We start from the raw sequence: 17149 nt of genomic DNA on the forward strand, positions 1-17149 counted from the left end.
ACATACATTTAGTGTATGTTAGGATCCCGGGTAAGGGGATCTCCACGTATTGACTAACATACATTTAGTGTATGTTAGGATCCCGGGTAAGGGGATCACCATGAATGGTCAGCATACATTTAGTGTATGTTAGGATTCCGGGTAAAGGGATCGCCTTATATCGACTCCTATGGGGTGGTGATGACGATACCAGTGAAATTGGTATCGGCAATGTGATAAGCAAAAGTAATCACGTTGATCTTATAAGGTCTGGAATGAAGGTTGATAGTGGCAGAGGGAACGGTTATTAATAGTTTGAATAAGGAAGAGATTTTAAAAAAAAAAACTAGAAGGAAGAAGTAAATGAAATATGAATGCATGTTACCCTGTTGAAATTATAAGATATTCATATTGTTATATTTATGGTGATGTTCACCTTGCAATAATATGTATTTTGTTTCAGGATCATCGCATGCACGACAGGAGTAGATCCTAGCTTATGTTCCCTTTTTGAAGTCTAGGTTCTAGGGAGTATACCCTTGTATTTTGTAAACATGAAAATGGTTGTATAACTTAATTTGTATAATAAATGTTTAAACTTGATTGGATGAATTTAACGTTGTAGTTTATATAACCATATTTCATGTCTATGAATTTATATTTATTTAAATTATCCATCCATAATGATATTTTTGTTATATCATAAATATTATGGTTGATAGGTGTGAGTATAATTGTGGAATTGAAACCCAGGTTGATTGGGTCGGGAATTAAGTTTTGAGATGCGAACTGTTAGAAGTGTAAACAGGTTACATGTCAGTAATTTGGGACCTTCCGGTATAGGGGGGACTCCGTCGAAATTCTGGTAGATGTTAACACGAAGACCATGAATATGTATATATATAAAAAAATTAACTACTCTGTTTTTCTATTGACAAGAGACTGTGGTTTTATCCCAGAAATGGGGGATGTTACAGTCATAATCCTTAATAAGTTATATCCACCTTCTTTGTCGCATATTCAACTCCTTTTGCGACATTAAATACTTCAGACTTTTGTGATCAATAAAGATTTGGGTTCGAGACCTATATAAATAACGTCTCCATATCCTCAAAGCAAATACTACAATGACTAATTCTAGGTCGTGCACCGGATAATTCACATCATGGGTCTTTAACTGTCTTGATGCATAGGCGATCACCTTCCCATGTTGCATTAAGACAAACCCCAATTCTTTCCCCGAGGCATCACTATAAACTATAAAACCTTTAGTTCCTGAGGGAAGTGTTAACACTAAAGCGATGGTGATCCTCCTCTTTAACTCTTGGAAGCTTTCCTCACTTTTTTTCGACCATACCCACTTCTTATCTATCCTAGTTAAATGTGTTAAAGGGGATGCAATTAGGGAGAACCCCTTAATGAATCTCTGGTAGTATCTTGCAAGTCATAGGAAACAACGTATTTCAATGACCGAAGTCGGTCTTTCCCATTTCAAGACTGCTTCGACTTTCTTGGGGTCTATAAAAACACCTTCGACCAAAATGATGTGTCTCAGGAATGTCACCCTTTCCGACTAAAATCATATTTACTTAGTTTGCATACAACTGATGATTTCTTAAGGTCCTGCCTCAAGTGTCCCTCATGCTCCTCAAAGAAGTTTGAGTAAACCAGTATATCATCGATGAATATCAGCATAAATTTATCAAGGTATGGTTGGAAAATCCAATTCATTAAGTCCATGAAGAGGGCTGGGCATTCATCAACTCAAATGGTAGCACCAAAAACCCATAGTGTCTTTAACGGGTCCTAAATGCGGTCTTTGGTACATTCGCCTCTTTAATCTTCATCTGATAGTACCCTGACCTCAAATCTATTTTTGAAAACACTCTCGCTCCCTTTAGTTTATCAAATAAATCATCTATCCACGATAACAAGTACTTATTTTTCATCGTTATTTTGTTCAATTGACGGTAGTCAATACAAAGTCTATGGGTTTACAAATAGAACCTACGTTTCCCAAGGAGAATTACGTTCTGTATAAACCCCTTATCTAGCAACTCTTGTAATTGAGTCTTTAGCTCATTCAATTCTGCCGAAGCCATCCGGTATGGTTATTGGGCTATGGGTGGGACTCTGGGGGTAGTCTTGGTAGTTCTTCGGAAAGCATGTTCGGGAATTCCTTCACAACAGGAATATCCTTCAGTTGTGGACCTCTGTCATTTAAGTTTAAGATGTATGCGAGGTATCCTATACACCTCTTTTTAAGAAGTTTCTGAGCTGTCACAACCGATATTAAGGTGGTCGATTTGGGAATTCTCTCTCATTCAAAAACTATCCTCTTATCCTCGGGTATTTGGAATGTAAAAGTTTTAGAATAATAGTATATCAAAGCCTTGTATTTACTCAACCAATCCATGCCTAGAATTATGTCAAAATCATGCAATTCCAAGGAAATCAAGTCTACTTTTGTTTCAGACCCAACTAGACTAACCCCCACTCCCATATACATATTATTTGTTTCAACCATATTCCCCATCGGATTTCCAATTACAAACCTTGTAACAACCCGACTTTTTCAAGGCCAAAATCGATGGATTTTTTTTATAAATTGTTAGGTTCTAGATGTTTTCACCATATCATTCTGCAGATTTGTAATTACATTCCATTCATTAACAAGGCAGAATCCACATAGGATATCGTAAATCAACATTCCCATAAAATGGATTCTCAATACATGTGTCCATAATATTATATTTTCATACTCGTAGGTTTACATTACATCATATTGACATACTCATAAATTCACATTCCTATTATAGTCTCGTTATCATCATGAGTTCATACAAGAGTGTCGAACGACAAGTTACACAACTAGTACTTTCATTATCTTGACCTCATGTAATTTCTTAACATAACATCCTCATAGGAAGGATACCATATACATATATTCATCATATTATATCTACATGTTAGCACATGCACATCCGTGTTCCATTTCAATTTTTCATTACAAGTCTTTACAAAAAGGGTAAGACAACTAATTGAGCGATTAACACGTTTGTTCATACAAAACTCATATCACCCATAACATGCGAATATATAGTTCCTTTCAAAATGTGCGAGCTGCGAAACAAATTTCCCTGCACACCATATTGGTATGTTGTCCCTGTTATAGCACAATATAATTTCAAACATTATAGGCAATTTGAAAAAAAAACATCGTTTGTTCATCAAGGTCATCATCCACTAAGGATGACATTAGCCAAAGCTAATCATGTGTTCATTCGATCATCCACTTAGGATGCCATTAGCCAAAGCTAATCGTTATCCAATCAAACATTCTAGAGGTGGTTTATGAAATCACAATCACATGATAATATATCCTTTGAAATGCTCATTTAAATGATTCATAACAATTTGACATTTAATATAACATGTAGACCTTTCGCAATACTCGTATCGACATTCCATAATAGTTTAGCGATCAGTAAACATGATAATAGATCCTTTGTAATACACAAACAAACATTACATAATAGTTTAGCATTTAGTATAACACAATAGTAGACCCTTCGTATTGCTCATTCAACCATTCATGACAGTTAATGTTCAATACAATGTAACAATGGATCCCTTGTAATACTCATATAACAATTCATAACAATTAACATTTAGTATAATACAATGATAGATCCTTCGTAATACTCATACAACCACTCATGACAATTAACATTCAGTATAATACAAAGGTAGATTCTTCGTAATACTCGTATACCATTCGTGACAATTAACATTTAGTATGATACAATAACAGATCCTTTGTAATACCCATACAACCATTCGTAACAATCAATATTCAGCATAATGCAATGGCAGATCCATTGTAATACTCATACAACCATTCGTGATAGTTTAGCATTCAGTATAATACAACAGTAGACCTTTCATATTACTCATCCAACCAATAATGACAGTTAATGTTCAATACAATGCAACAATAAATCCCTCATACTACTCATATAAAAATTCATAATAAATAACCTTCAACATAATACAATGATAGATCCTTCGTAATACTCATACAACCATTTGTGACAGTTAACATTCAATATAATACAACAGTAGATCCTTTATAATACTCATATAACCATTCGTAACAGTTTAGCATTCCATGTAGCACAATAATAAATCCTTCGTAATAAATTCACTTTAAAAACTAACGTTACACTAGAAGGGAGGTGGAAATCACCTACCTATTCCTCTAGTAGGGTGTCCTTACTCGGTCGAAGGACTGATCCTGGTCGCACCACCTAACACATCAATGATCATAATCAACACATTTGTATTTGATAATCACATAACTCGTCACCATATATTTTCCAAAAATACACATGTTCACATTCATGTGTTCCACATATTACACAATCATACAATGAGATCGTTACAAGCATTTACATCATTTCTGACATGGGAGTCTGTCGTAGAAAATTGACAGGGAAACTGCTTCACTAATGACGCAGAATTCAGTAGCGAAACTAATTCGCTAGTGACATGCAATTCGTCAGCAAAACTGACTCGCTTGTGAGAAACAATTAGTCAGCGATAATTGGTGACATGGCCTCGTCAGCAAAACTGATTTGCTAAACCACAAACTCATCAGTGAACTGATTTCCTACAACACAAACTCGTCAGCGAACTGGATCACAAATTCGTCAACAAAACTGATGACATGAACTCGTCAGCAAAATTGATTCGCTGCAACACAGATTAGTCAGCGAACTTATTCGCTACACCACAAACTCATCAACGAACCTAATTCACTGCGGACAACACAATTCAACAGCAAAAAATAATTCGCTGCGGACAACACAATTTGGCAGTGAAGAATGATTCGCTGCGGAGCCACAAAGTTATGCTGCAACCTATCTCCAATGAATGGTTAACCTCGGCTAATGTGTCCTACGAGGATAACCAGATTTAAAAGTTATGAGTAGTTGCAAGAATTGATGCGTTCATGTGTATTATGTTTGTATGAACCAAGTGTATAAATGAACTATGAATGTTATGCCTTAAACATTTGTCCATACAAAATACATTGTGATTTTGAATGCAACTACATGATTCCTTGCAAAAGTGGGTTCTTGTGTAATGGGGTCCCTAGGCACTTCATTGGTGTGATGTCCCTGTTGCAATACAAATATTTATAAGAATTATAACTAATTAATAATATGCAATCAAGTAGTTTAATGAAGCATTAATGTTACTATCTGTTTAAGGCATAACATTCATAGTTCATTTATACACTTATGTCTATGTATGTATATTATAATGTGGACTTGTAATCATGTAGATGTAATATTATGTGAATATGTAAGAATTACTTTTAATGAAATGTTGGTTGATGTTGGTGTATAGATTATACCTCAATAATGAGGGTAAACAAGTTCATTGATTCCTGATATGATGTGTGCCAAAAACAAATTCTTGTTGTTTTTGGCTTGAAAAGTCGGGTTGTTACATGAAGTGTCTGAGAGATAGAGGCAACCAGATGGAATTTTGCCTAGGGTGCCGGCAGTTGCGCCTAATCCATACTCTAATCCTGCGTTTCTGGAACAGATAGTGAAAGTTGTTGCAGCGGGGATGGCTGAAGCGTCAAGCTCAGCTCTTAGACAGGAGAGAGTAGTCACTTTGGTACATTAGGTTAAGGGGATGAGAGAGATGGGTTGTGTAACCTTCACAAGAGAAGAGGATGCTAAAGTAGTAGTGCATTGGTTAATGAGATTGGCCCAGATTCTAGTCTCAGGAGAAGGTGAGAGTTGCACCTGACGTGGTGGCAGGTACATTACAGTTAAAATCAATGCAAGTTTATGCTTTAATTGATCCTAGAGTTAGTCATTCTTTTATAACATATCAAATTGTAGATAAATTACATGTATTTCCAAGCAAATTAAATATGAGGGTAACGATTGGTACACCTTTAGGGGAATACATAGATATTGATAATGTTTATAGAGGGGTAAAACTATATATCGAAGGGTTATAATTAGATTTAATACATTTGAAGTTATATGACTTTGATGTGATTATGGGTATGGATTGGTTAAGTAAATACAGAGCGCAAGTGGATTGTTTCACCAAAACGGTGACAATTCAAAGTATAAATGGAAAAAGGTAGTATTTAAAGGAGAGAGAAAAGTTGTTCCAAGTTGTTTAATTTCTGTCATGACCGCTGAGAAATTGATTAGGAAGGGATGCCCCACATTCTTAGCCTATGTGAGGGAAACAAAGAAAAGGAGTGTGGAACTAGCCAATATTCCTATTATAAGGGATACTTGATTAGTACTTAAAACTGCATTTTTATCAAGGTTTTATATTATCATTTTGCACTTAAAGCATCAATAACTCCTTAACTAAAGCATGGTTTATACTATACTTGTTTGAAATACCATTAGTGGATCCTCTAACCTTGACAATTGTTTTTATCATTGTTTTATCTGTATATCAATATTACATCTCAAAGCTCTCTTCTACTTATTATTATTATTATTATTTATATAGTTAACCTCTATGTGGTTCGACCCCGGTCTTGCTAGGTTATTTATAACTTCGACACTCCTACATTTGGGAGAAGACATCAATCTTTTGGTCGTGTCAATACTCGGATGTGTTTCCAGAGGAATTACCTGGATTGCCTCCCATTAGAGAGATTGAAGTCTCAATTGACACTTTACTAGGAACCAGTCCTATAGCATAATCCTCGTATAGGATGGAACCTACAGAATTGTCTGAACTAAAGGTTCAACTATAAGAACTATTGGATAAAAGATTCATTCAACCTAACAATTCCCCTAGGGAGCTCCAATACTCTTCGTAAAGAAGAAGGACGGTACCCTTCAGTTATGCATTGACTACTATCAATTGAACATGATAACCATGAAGAATACCTACCCACTTTCATAGATAAACGATTTGTTTGATCAAATGAAGGGTGTTATAGTTTTTTCGATGATAAATTTGAGGTCTAGGTACCACTAGTTAAGGATTAAGGATCAGGATATACAAAAACTACTTTTAGGACCCGTTATAGACATTATGAGTTTCTAGTGATGTCTTATGGGTTAACAAATGCCGTGATAGTGTTTATGGATTTGATGAATAGGGTGTTTCAAACATATTTAGATAAGTATATGGTAGTGTTTATCGATGACATACTAGTGTATTCTAGCTCTTACATGGAACACGGACAATATTTGAGGAGTGTGTTATATGTTTTTGAGGGAGAATAAGTTGTGTGCAAAACTAGATAAATGTACATTTTGGCTAAAGGAGGTTATAAGCCCCAGATAAAACAAAATTTGATAGGACACTGAAATAAATGTTAAGATAAGTAGCTATCTTGAATGGTTACCTGAATGGAAAGAAATGGATGGAAAAAAAATATTTCAAACTAGCTGAAAAATAGAAAATACAGAAACACAAATAAATACTGGATGGAAATGGATTATGATAAAATAAATCTATAGGCATGTAAATTAATGAAAATCAAAATAACTCGGGTAAAAGGTGGTCTAACCTGTATCGTTACTCGTGAATTTTATGTCAAAAACATGAAAATTTACTATTGAGTGACATTAATGGAATTAATTAAATTGTTACAATTTATAGGCATTAACAAGGAGAAGTGGCCAACCATAGGAGAGAAAGGAAGGAAGAGTGTAATGACCCGACTTTTTTAAAGCCAAAATCGGTAGAATTTTTTTTTGGTTCTCGATACTTCTCACCATGATACTCTATGTATTAGTAAATAGGTTCCCTTCCTTATCATGGCATCATACGAATATAGCTTTTGTAAATCAACATTCTCATAAGACGGAAAATCAATACAAATGCCCACAATATTATATTTCATATTCATACACTTACGTTACTTCATATTGACACACTCATGAGTTTGCATTCTTGTCCTAGTTTTGTTATCAACATGAGTTTACACCCGAGTGCCGAATATCAATTTTACACAACTAGTTCTTTTTTACATACAATCCTTATGTGATTTCACAACACAACATCCTCATAAAAGAGAATACCATATAATATATTGATAACATCATATCTACATATTCGCACATCCAAATATGTGTTCCATTACAAATCCTTATAAAAGTGTTGAATGTCAAATATTCAACATAATACCTAAGACATACTATTACAAAGCACCTTTCAAAATATGTAAACCCTTAGAACGTGTTTTCCTATGCACCTTGATTGTGTGATGTCCCTATTACAAAACAATATGGATACAAGAATTATAAATAATCTAACATGATAATAAACAACTAGAAGTACATTGTCGTTACTTTTTGTTATTTGGTTAAAATGGATATATTCCTTCATCTATTTCTTATGTGCATTGTACATCTCTTTTTATTTCATTAAGTGTATTTTTCTCACTCACACACTCCAATCTCTCCATAGGAGTTGTGGGGCTAAAGTTTAACATCGGTTGGGGTTAATTACTTCACCTTAACCCCATCATCCACCTTGGATACTTTTAGTCGTAGTTAATCACAACATTTAAACTTAGCCCTTCACCTAGGGTACCATTTACCAAAACTAGTCATCAACCACAAACCAATCATCCATCTCGGATGCTATTAGCCAAAGCTAATCATCAAGCATAATTCAGTCATCCATCTCAGATGCCATTAGCCGAAGCTAATCATCAATCACAACTCGGTCATCCATCTCAGATGCCATTAGCCGAAGCTAATCAACAATCACAACCCGGTCAACCATCTCGAATGCCATTAACCGAAGCTAATCATCAATCACAACCCGATCATCCATCTCGAACGCTATTAGCCAAAGCTAATCATCAATCACAACCCGGTCATCCATCTCGAACGCCATTAGCCAAAGCTAATCATCAATCACAACTCGGTCATCCATCTTGGATGCCATTAGCCAAAGCCAATCAACAATCACAATCAACATTTCATAATCGGTTTGACATTCGTTAGTAACCCAATTTCATAACAGCTCAATTAACATCTTATAGTCAGTTTATTATTCATCATAACACAATAATACATCCTCCTAAACAAGTCATTTCAGAACATTAGCATTTTCATCATCGTTTCAACAATCATCAATAACTTGATCGACATTTCATAGTCGTTACAACATTTGTCAAGAATTCAATCAAACATTTCATCGTCGTTTCATCATTTATCAAGGATTCAATAATATATCATCCATAAGTAAATCATTTCAAAGCATTAACATTGTAAACACCTAGAGAGAGAGAGAGAGAGCTGAAATGACTTCACCATCGCTGCCGATTTCTGAATGGGCAGCGACGCAGTTTTTGGCTGTCGATTTTTTAATCAGCAGCAACACAGTTTTGGCTATCAATTTCTGAATCGACAGCGGCAAAGCTTTTGGCTGTCGATTTCTGAATCAATAATGATGCAATTTTGGTTGCTGATTTCTGAATCGGAAGCAACACAGTAAAACCCATAAAAAATTAGTGTTGAATTGGCCCATCTTAGGGGAGAATTGGAATAGGAACAAGTCTAGGATAACTCAAAAAAGGGATAGGAACTAGAGATATCCTACAACCAAACACATCCCTCTCATTTAAGAGGGGGTATAAATGCAAGGAGAAAGGGAGGGTGACCTTTCCTCTTCCCTAAATGGGCGGCCAGCTGCATGCAGCAGGCTCTTTCCCTCTTCCCCAAAGAGAAGACTGAAACTGATAGCTACATGTAGATCTCCTAGGGTGCTGCGTGAGAAGGGAGAAGTGACCAAAAAATGGTGGAAGCTGGAGCCTAGACCTTCCTTCAAGAACCGACAGCAGTCATGGCTGCAACACACACATCCCTCCTCCAAGCAGAAAACCGAACCCAATCAGCCTGTACGCTACTTTCCCTTAGCGTGGGGTGAGAAGTGGGTAAGAAGAAGTAGACAAAACCTAAAACCTAGGAGAAAGAGGAGCCTAGAGGACGGCTGGACAGCAAGAGAGGGATGGAAGGAAACCAAAAAGGAGAGTGAGAGCAGGCCACCGCAACCTGCATTGAACTTGTTAAATTCATAAGGTATGAACCATACTACTCCTCCACTTGTTCTTGGGGCCTTAGAACTGAAAAGGGAGAAAAAAACCTAAAGTAAATAGCCTAAGATTCTCACACCAACTGTTAAAGAAAACTAGACAAGGATGAGGATGAAAATGGGGGTGAATGGGGGACCTAATTTCAGAACATTTAACAGAGGAAATGTATAATTTTGAATGCAAAAAACTTAGATAGGTGGTCAGCCATGATGTTTGAATGGATGACCGGGACAAATGATTGATTAGCTTTGGCTAATGGCATCCAAATGGATGACCGGGATAAATAATTGATTAGCTCTAGATAATGGCATCCAAAGCGAATGATCGGGATGAACAAATGATTAGCTTCAGCTAATGGTATTCTAATGGATGACCGGGATAAAAGATTGATTAGCTTCGGCTAATGGCATCTGAATGAATGAACGGGATAAATGATTGATTAGCTTCGGCTAATGGCATCGAAAGCGGATGACCGGGATGAACAAATGATTACCTTCAGCTAATGGCATCCGAATGAATGACCGGCGAGAAATGATTGATTAGCTCCGGCTAATAGCATCTAAAACGGATGACCGGGATGAACAGATGATTATCTTCGGCTAATAACATCTGAATGGATGACCGGGACAAATGATTGATTAACTTCGGCAAATGGCATTCGAATGGATGACCGGGATAGATGATTGATTAACTCTGGCCAATGGCATCCAAAGTGAATGACCGGGATGAACAAATGATTAGCTTTGACTAATGGCATCCAAATGGATGACCGAGACAAGTGATTGATTAGCTTCGGTTAATGGCATCCTAAGTGGATGGTCGAGATGAACAAATGATTAATTTCGGCTAATAGTATCCAAAGTGGATGGACGAGATGAGTAAATGACTAGCTTCAGCTAATGGCACCCTAAGTGGATAACCAGGATGAGTAAATGACTAGCTTCAGCTAATGGCACCTTAAGTGGATGACTAGAATGAATAAACGATTGGCTTCGGCTAATGGCATCCTAAGAGGATAGTCAGATTGAGTGTTATGAGTTAGTTTTAACAACTGATACGTTTATGTATACTACGTTTTGTATATACTAAGTTTATGACAGAACTACAATTGTTATTTTTTAAACAGAGAATAACATTAGTTTGGTTAACGGTATTCGACATGAATGATCGGGTTTGAGTATTATAATTAGCCTCAGTAATTGACTAATTATTAACGGCTGTATTTACATAAGTAAGGAGAAATGAAATAATTATGCTCTTTTGGTCCATAAATGAAATGTAACGTTAAAATTGCTTTATTATATTTTCTTAAATTGCCTATAATGCTTGAAATTACCTTGAGTTGTAATAGGGACATCATACCAATATGGTGCGTAACATATTTTGAAAAGAACTATATATTCGCATGTTATGGGTGATATGAGTTCTGGATGAACGAACGTGTTAATCACTCAATTAGTTCTCTGGCCCCTTTTGTAAAGACTAGTAATGAAAAATTGAAATGGATCATGGATGTGAATGTACGAACAAGTTAATATGATGTGTATGAATATACATATGAGGTATTTATCTAATGAGGATGTCGTGTTGTGAAATTACATGAGGTTAGGATATCAAAAGAACTAGTTGTGTAACTTGTTATTCGACACTTTTATATGAACTGGTGATGATAACGAGATTAAAACAAGAATATAAATTTATGAGTATGTCGATATGATGTAATGTAAACCTATAAGTATGGAAATATAATATTATGGGCATGTGTATTGAGAATTCGTTCTATAGGGATGTTTATTTACGTTATCCTACATAGATTGTGCCTTGTTAATGAATAGAATGCAATGATAAATTTGAAGAATGATATGGTGAAAAACATCTAGAAACCGAACGATGAAAAAACAATTCCAACAATTTTGGCCTTGAAAATGTCAGGTTGTTACAATCCTAGATGGATGGCCGGGATGAACAAATGATTAGCTTCGGCTAATGGCATCCTAAATGGATGACCAGGATGAACAAATGATTAGTTTCGGCTAAAAGCATCCGAATGGATGGCCAAGATGAATAAATGATTAGTTTCAGCTAATGACATTTGAAATGGATGACCGGGTTGTGTTTCATGATTAGCTTCAACTAATGGCATCCTAAACAGATGATTGGGTTGTGTTGATGATTAACTTCGGCTGCATCCGAGACGGATAACCAGGTTGTGATTGTTGATTAGCTTCGGCTAATGGCATCCGAGATAGATAACCGAGTTGTGTTGATGATTAACTTCGACTAATGGCATCCAAGATGGATGATCGGCTAATGGCATCCAAGACGGATGATCGGGTTGTGTTGATAATTAGCTTCGGCTAATGGCATTCCAGACGGATGACCGGGTTGTGATTGTTGATTAGTTTCGGGTAATGACATCCGAGATGGATGACCGGGTTGTGTTGATGATTAGCTTCGACTAATGGCATCCAAGACGGATGACCAGGTTGTGATTATTTATTAGCGAGAAGGATGATTGGGTTGTGATTGTTGATTAGTTTCTGCTAATGCATCCGAGATGGATGACCGGATTGTGGTTGATAATTAGTTTCGGTAAATGGCATTCTAGATGGATGGCCAAGTTGATTATGGCGATTGGCTTTGGCTAATGGTATCCGTAAGAGATGATGAGTTGACTTGTATGATTAGTTTTGGTTAATGGCATCCGAGATGGATGACCGAGTTTAGATATTGCGATTAGTTATGGTTAAAAGCATCCAAGATGAATGACCTGGTTAAGGTGAAGTAATTAATCTCGACCGAAGATTAAACTTCAACCCCACCACTCCTATGGAGAGGTTGGGGCATATGAATGAGGATAATACATCAAGCATAATAATGAGGATTACATAGTGTATTTGAGAAGTGAATGAAAGTGGGAGAATACCGAATACCTAATCAAACAGAGGAAATACCCCTAGCAGAGGTGAGGCAGCAAGGAAAAGCAGAGGCATACCCATCGACCATACCAACGAGGGTTCCCCCTCTGTATGTAGACCCAGGACTCCTAGTCTAGATAGTTAAAGCAGTGATGGAAGGCATGATTAGTTGAGTAAGTACAAGGCTAGATAGACTACTATACAAAAAAAAACTGGTATGTTCCAAATACCGAAGGTTTCATAGTTAGTTATGATGACTCGAAGAAAGGACTTAGGTGTGATTGATGTAACATGGGGAAGTGATCGTTTATGTTTCAAGACAGTTAAAGACTCACGTAGAGAATTACTTGATACACGACCTAGAGTTGGTTACTGTGGTATTTGCTCGGCGAATCTGGAGGCACTATCAATATGAGTCCCTTTAATTTCGAGAACAAAATTTATATTAGGAGGGGAGAGTGTAAACACCAAAACAAAGAAAGAAGTGAAGCCGAAATGACTCTGCCATCGTTACCGATTTCTGAATCATCAACAACATAGTTTTTGGTTATTAATTTCTGAATCGGCAGCGGCATAGTTTGGTTACCGATTTTTGAATCGACAGCGACGTAGTTTTCAATAAAACTAATCGACAACGAATTAGTAAATCCCTCTTATACTCATACAACCATTCATCACAATTACATCCAATAAAATACAATAGTAGATCCTTCGTAATACTCATACAACCATTCGTCACACTTACATCCAATAAAATACAACAGTAGATCCTTCGTAATACTCATACTACCATACATCAGCAGCCCAAACTCATAATAGCCATCAACATCTCATAGTCGGTTTAATATTGATCGCAACACAATAATATATCCACCTCAAATAGGTCATTTCAGAACATTAACAATTTCATCATTATTTCAATATTCAATAAGAACCTAATCGACATTTCATAGTCGTTTCGACAATCATCAAGAATTCAATCAAACACTTTATCATTGTTTCTTCATTCAACAAGGATTTAATAAAATATCATCATAAGTAAATTATTTCAAAACATAAACATCATATGAGAAAAAGGTGGAAAACACCTACCTATTCCACCTGCGGTTTGTCCTTGTCCTAACGATGGTCCGATCCCGGCCGCACCACCTAAGACATCAATGCCAAATCAGTATATTTGCATCCTCAAATCACATTCATCATCATACTTATTTCAAGAATCCATATGTCTACATTCAAGTGTTCCACATTTTACACCATCATATAATGAAATTGTTACAAACATTTAAGTCATTTCTGACCAGGGAGTCTATTATAGAAACTCGACAGTGAAAACTAGTTCGCTGTTGACCGTATAATTTAGTAGCGAAATTGCTTCATTGCAACCCGCACAATTCGGTAGCGAAAACTAATTCACTGTAGGCCGTACAATTCAGCAGCGAAAACTGATTTGCTGTAGGCACTATAATTTCAGCAGCGAATGCTAATTCGCTGCTTGCAACTCAATTTCGGCAGCAAATCGCAATTTCATTGCAATCAATACACTTTTGGCAGTGAACGATGATTTGTTGTAGAATAACTCAACTTCAGCAGCGAATGCTAATTTGCTGCAGTCAACACACTCTTGGCAGCGAAGGCTGATTTGCTGTAGACAACTCGATTTTGGCAACGAATCACATATTTGTTGTAAAACACACACTTTTGGCAGCGAATGTTGATTCGCTATAGACAACTCAGTTTCGACAGCAAATCACAAATTCACTGCAGATAACACAACTTTGACAGTAAATCATAAATTCACTGTAAACAACACAACTTTGACAGCGAATCGTCAATTCACTGTAGAACACACAATTCGGCAGCGAATGCTAATTCGCTGCAAAGAACTCAGGTTCAACAGGGAATCACAAATTCACTGCAGACAACTGAACTTCGGCAGCGAATCACAAATTCCTTGCAAACAACACAACTTAAGCAACAAATCACAAATTCGCTGTAGAACACACAATTCGACAGTGAATGCTAATTCGCTGCAGATAATACAATTTCAGCAACGAATCACAATTTTGTTGCAGATAAATACCCTTTTGATTGTGAATCACAAATTCGCTGCAGAACACACAATTGGGCAGTGAATCACAAATTTGCTACAGACAATACAACTTCGACAGCGAATCACAAATTCGTTGCAGAACACACAATTTCACTGCAGACAATACAACCCTCTACCATGATTTGTTCTTTCCATTTTATGCATTTTTCTTTGTTAGATGTTTTGGAATTTAGCCTCATTTCATTTCTATTTCCTTTTCCTCTTAGTTAATTTCAATTTCCTTCACAACTAGCTTAAGGCTTACGTCAATTTTCTTAGGGTCTTCTTCTTCATTTTTGGTTTTGGGTCTTAAGAACAACAAGAAAGGAGTTTCATGACCCATACCTTTCAAATCTAAGTAAGTTTGGGGAAGGTTTGACAATATTCTTTCTCTTCCCCTGCTGGTTCTCCTCATTCTTCTTCCTCTCACATTTTCTAGCCCCTTTTCCCCTTCCTTCCAGGTAGCTGTCCAATCTTCTCTCAAGATCCCAACTCTCCCTTGTACGTTCACAAAGCACTCTCTGCTGGTTTGGTTTAGGTTTTCATTGGGAAGGAGGAAGAAAAGAGCAACATGGAGCTAAACATGCAGCCGCTGCAAACAGCTTTGGGAAAAGGAAGGGTCACCTTCTCCCCCCCCTTGCATTTATACTCCTCATTAAATGAGATGGGTTGTTTAGGGTTGGTTTAGATGTGTTCTTGTCCCTGTTTTGGTATGTCCAAAATCGATATTACCCCTCCCTCTTTGCTCCTTACGACAATCTGGTTTATTTCCTAAACTTTTAATTAGACTCAGTTGCTGCCGATTCATAAATCGGCAGCGAAAACTAAGTTAGAAATCAGTAATGAAAATTGCATCGCTGCTAATTTTTGAATCGGCTGTGAAAACTACATGATTGTGTCATTGTCGATTCAGAAATCGACAGCGAAAACTACATTGGTGGCAATTCAAAAATCAGCAGTCAAAAACTGCATCGCTGCCGATTCAGAAATCGGCACCCAAATACTTTGTCGATGTCGATTGGGAAATCGGCAACCAAAAACTTTGTCGCTGCCAATTTAGAATTCGGCAGCCAAACTGTGTCACTGCGGATTTAGAAATCGACAGCCAAACTATGCCACTGTCGGTTCAGAAATCGGCAGCCAAAAACTATGCCACTGCTGATTTAAAAATCGACAGCCAAAAACTATGTTGTTGTCGATTCAAAAATCAGCAACAATGGTGGAGTCATTTCGTCTTTACTTTTTTTTGTGTTTACATCATACAATCAAAGTGCATAGGAAAACCATTCCACAGGTTCTCATATTTTGAAAGGTGCTATGTAATAGTATGTCTTAAGTGTTATGTTGAATATTTGCCATTCGGCACTTTTGTAAGGACTTGTAATGAAAATTGTAATGGAACATGGATGTAGATGTGCAAACATGTAGATATGATGTTATGAATTATTTATGTGGTATTCTCGTTTATAAGGATGTTGTGTTGAGAAATCACATGAGGATCGTATGAAAGGAGGTATTATTTGTGTAAGATTGTCGTTCGGCACTCATGTATAAATTCATGTTGATAACGAGACTAGAATAGAAATGTAAATTCATGAGTATGTTAATATGATGTAATGTAAATGTATGAATATGAAAATATAATATTATGAGAATGTGTATTAAGTATCTGTCTTATGGGAATGTCGATTTACAAAAACTATATTCGTATGATGTCATGGTAAGGAAGGGAACCTAATTACTAATTTACAGAATGTCATTGTGAGAAGTACCGAGAACAAAAAAATCCACCATTTTAGCTTGAAAAAGCTGGGTCGTTATACTTCTTCTCCCGGTTCTCCCCCTTCTTTTTCTTCTTTCCCTTCCTTCTGTTGGTTTCTCCCCACAAGTTCTAGCCCATTTCTCTTTCCCTCTAAGCAGTTGTTCAATCTTCTCTCAAGTTCTCAACTCTCTCAAGCACCTACAGCTGGCTTGGTTTAATTTCCGTTGGGAAAGAGGAAGATAAGAGAAGCATGCGGTTGAACATGCAGCTGCTGCAGATAGATTTTG

Source organism: Populus nigra, chromosome 13, assembly GCF_951802175.1.
Source record: "Populus nigra chromosome 13, ddPopNigr1.1, whole genome shotgun sequence".
NCBI classification, from domain to species: domain Eukaryota; kingdom Viridiplantae; phylum Streptophyta; class Magnoliopsida; order Malpighiales; family Salicaceae; genus Populus; species Populus nigra.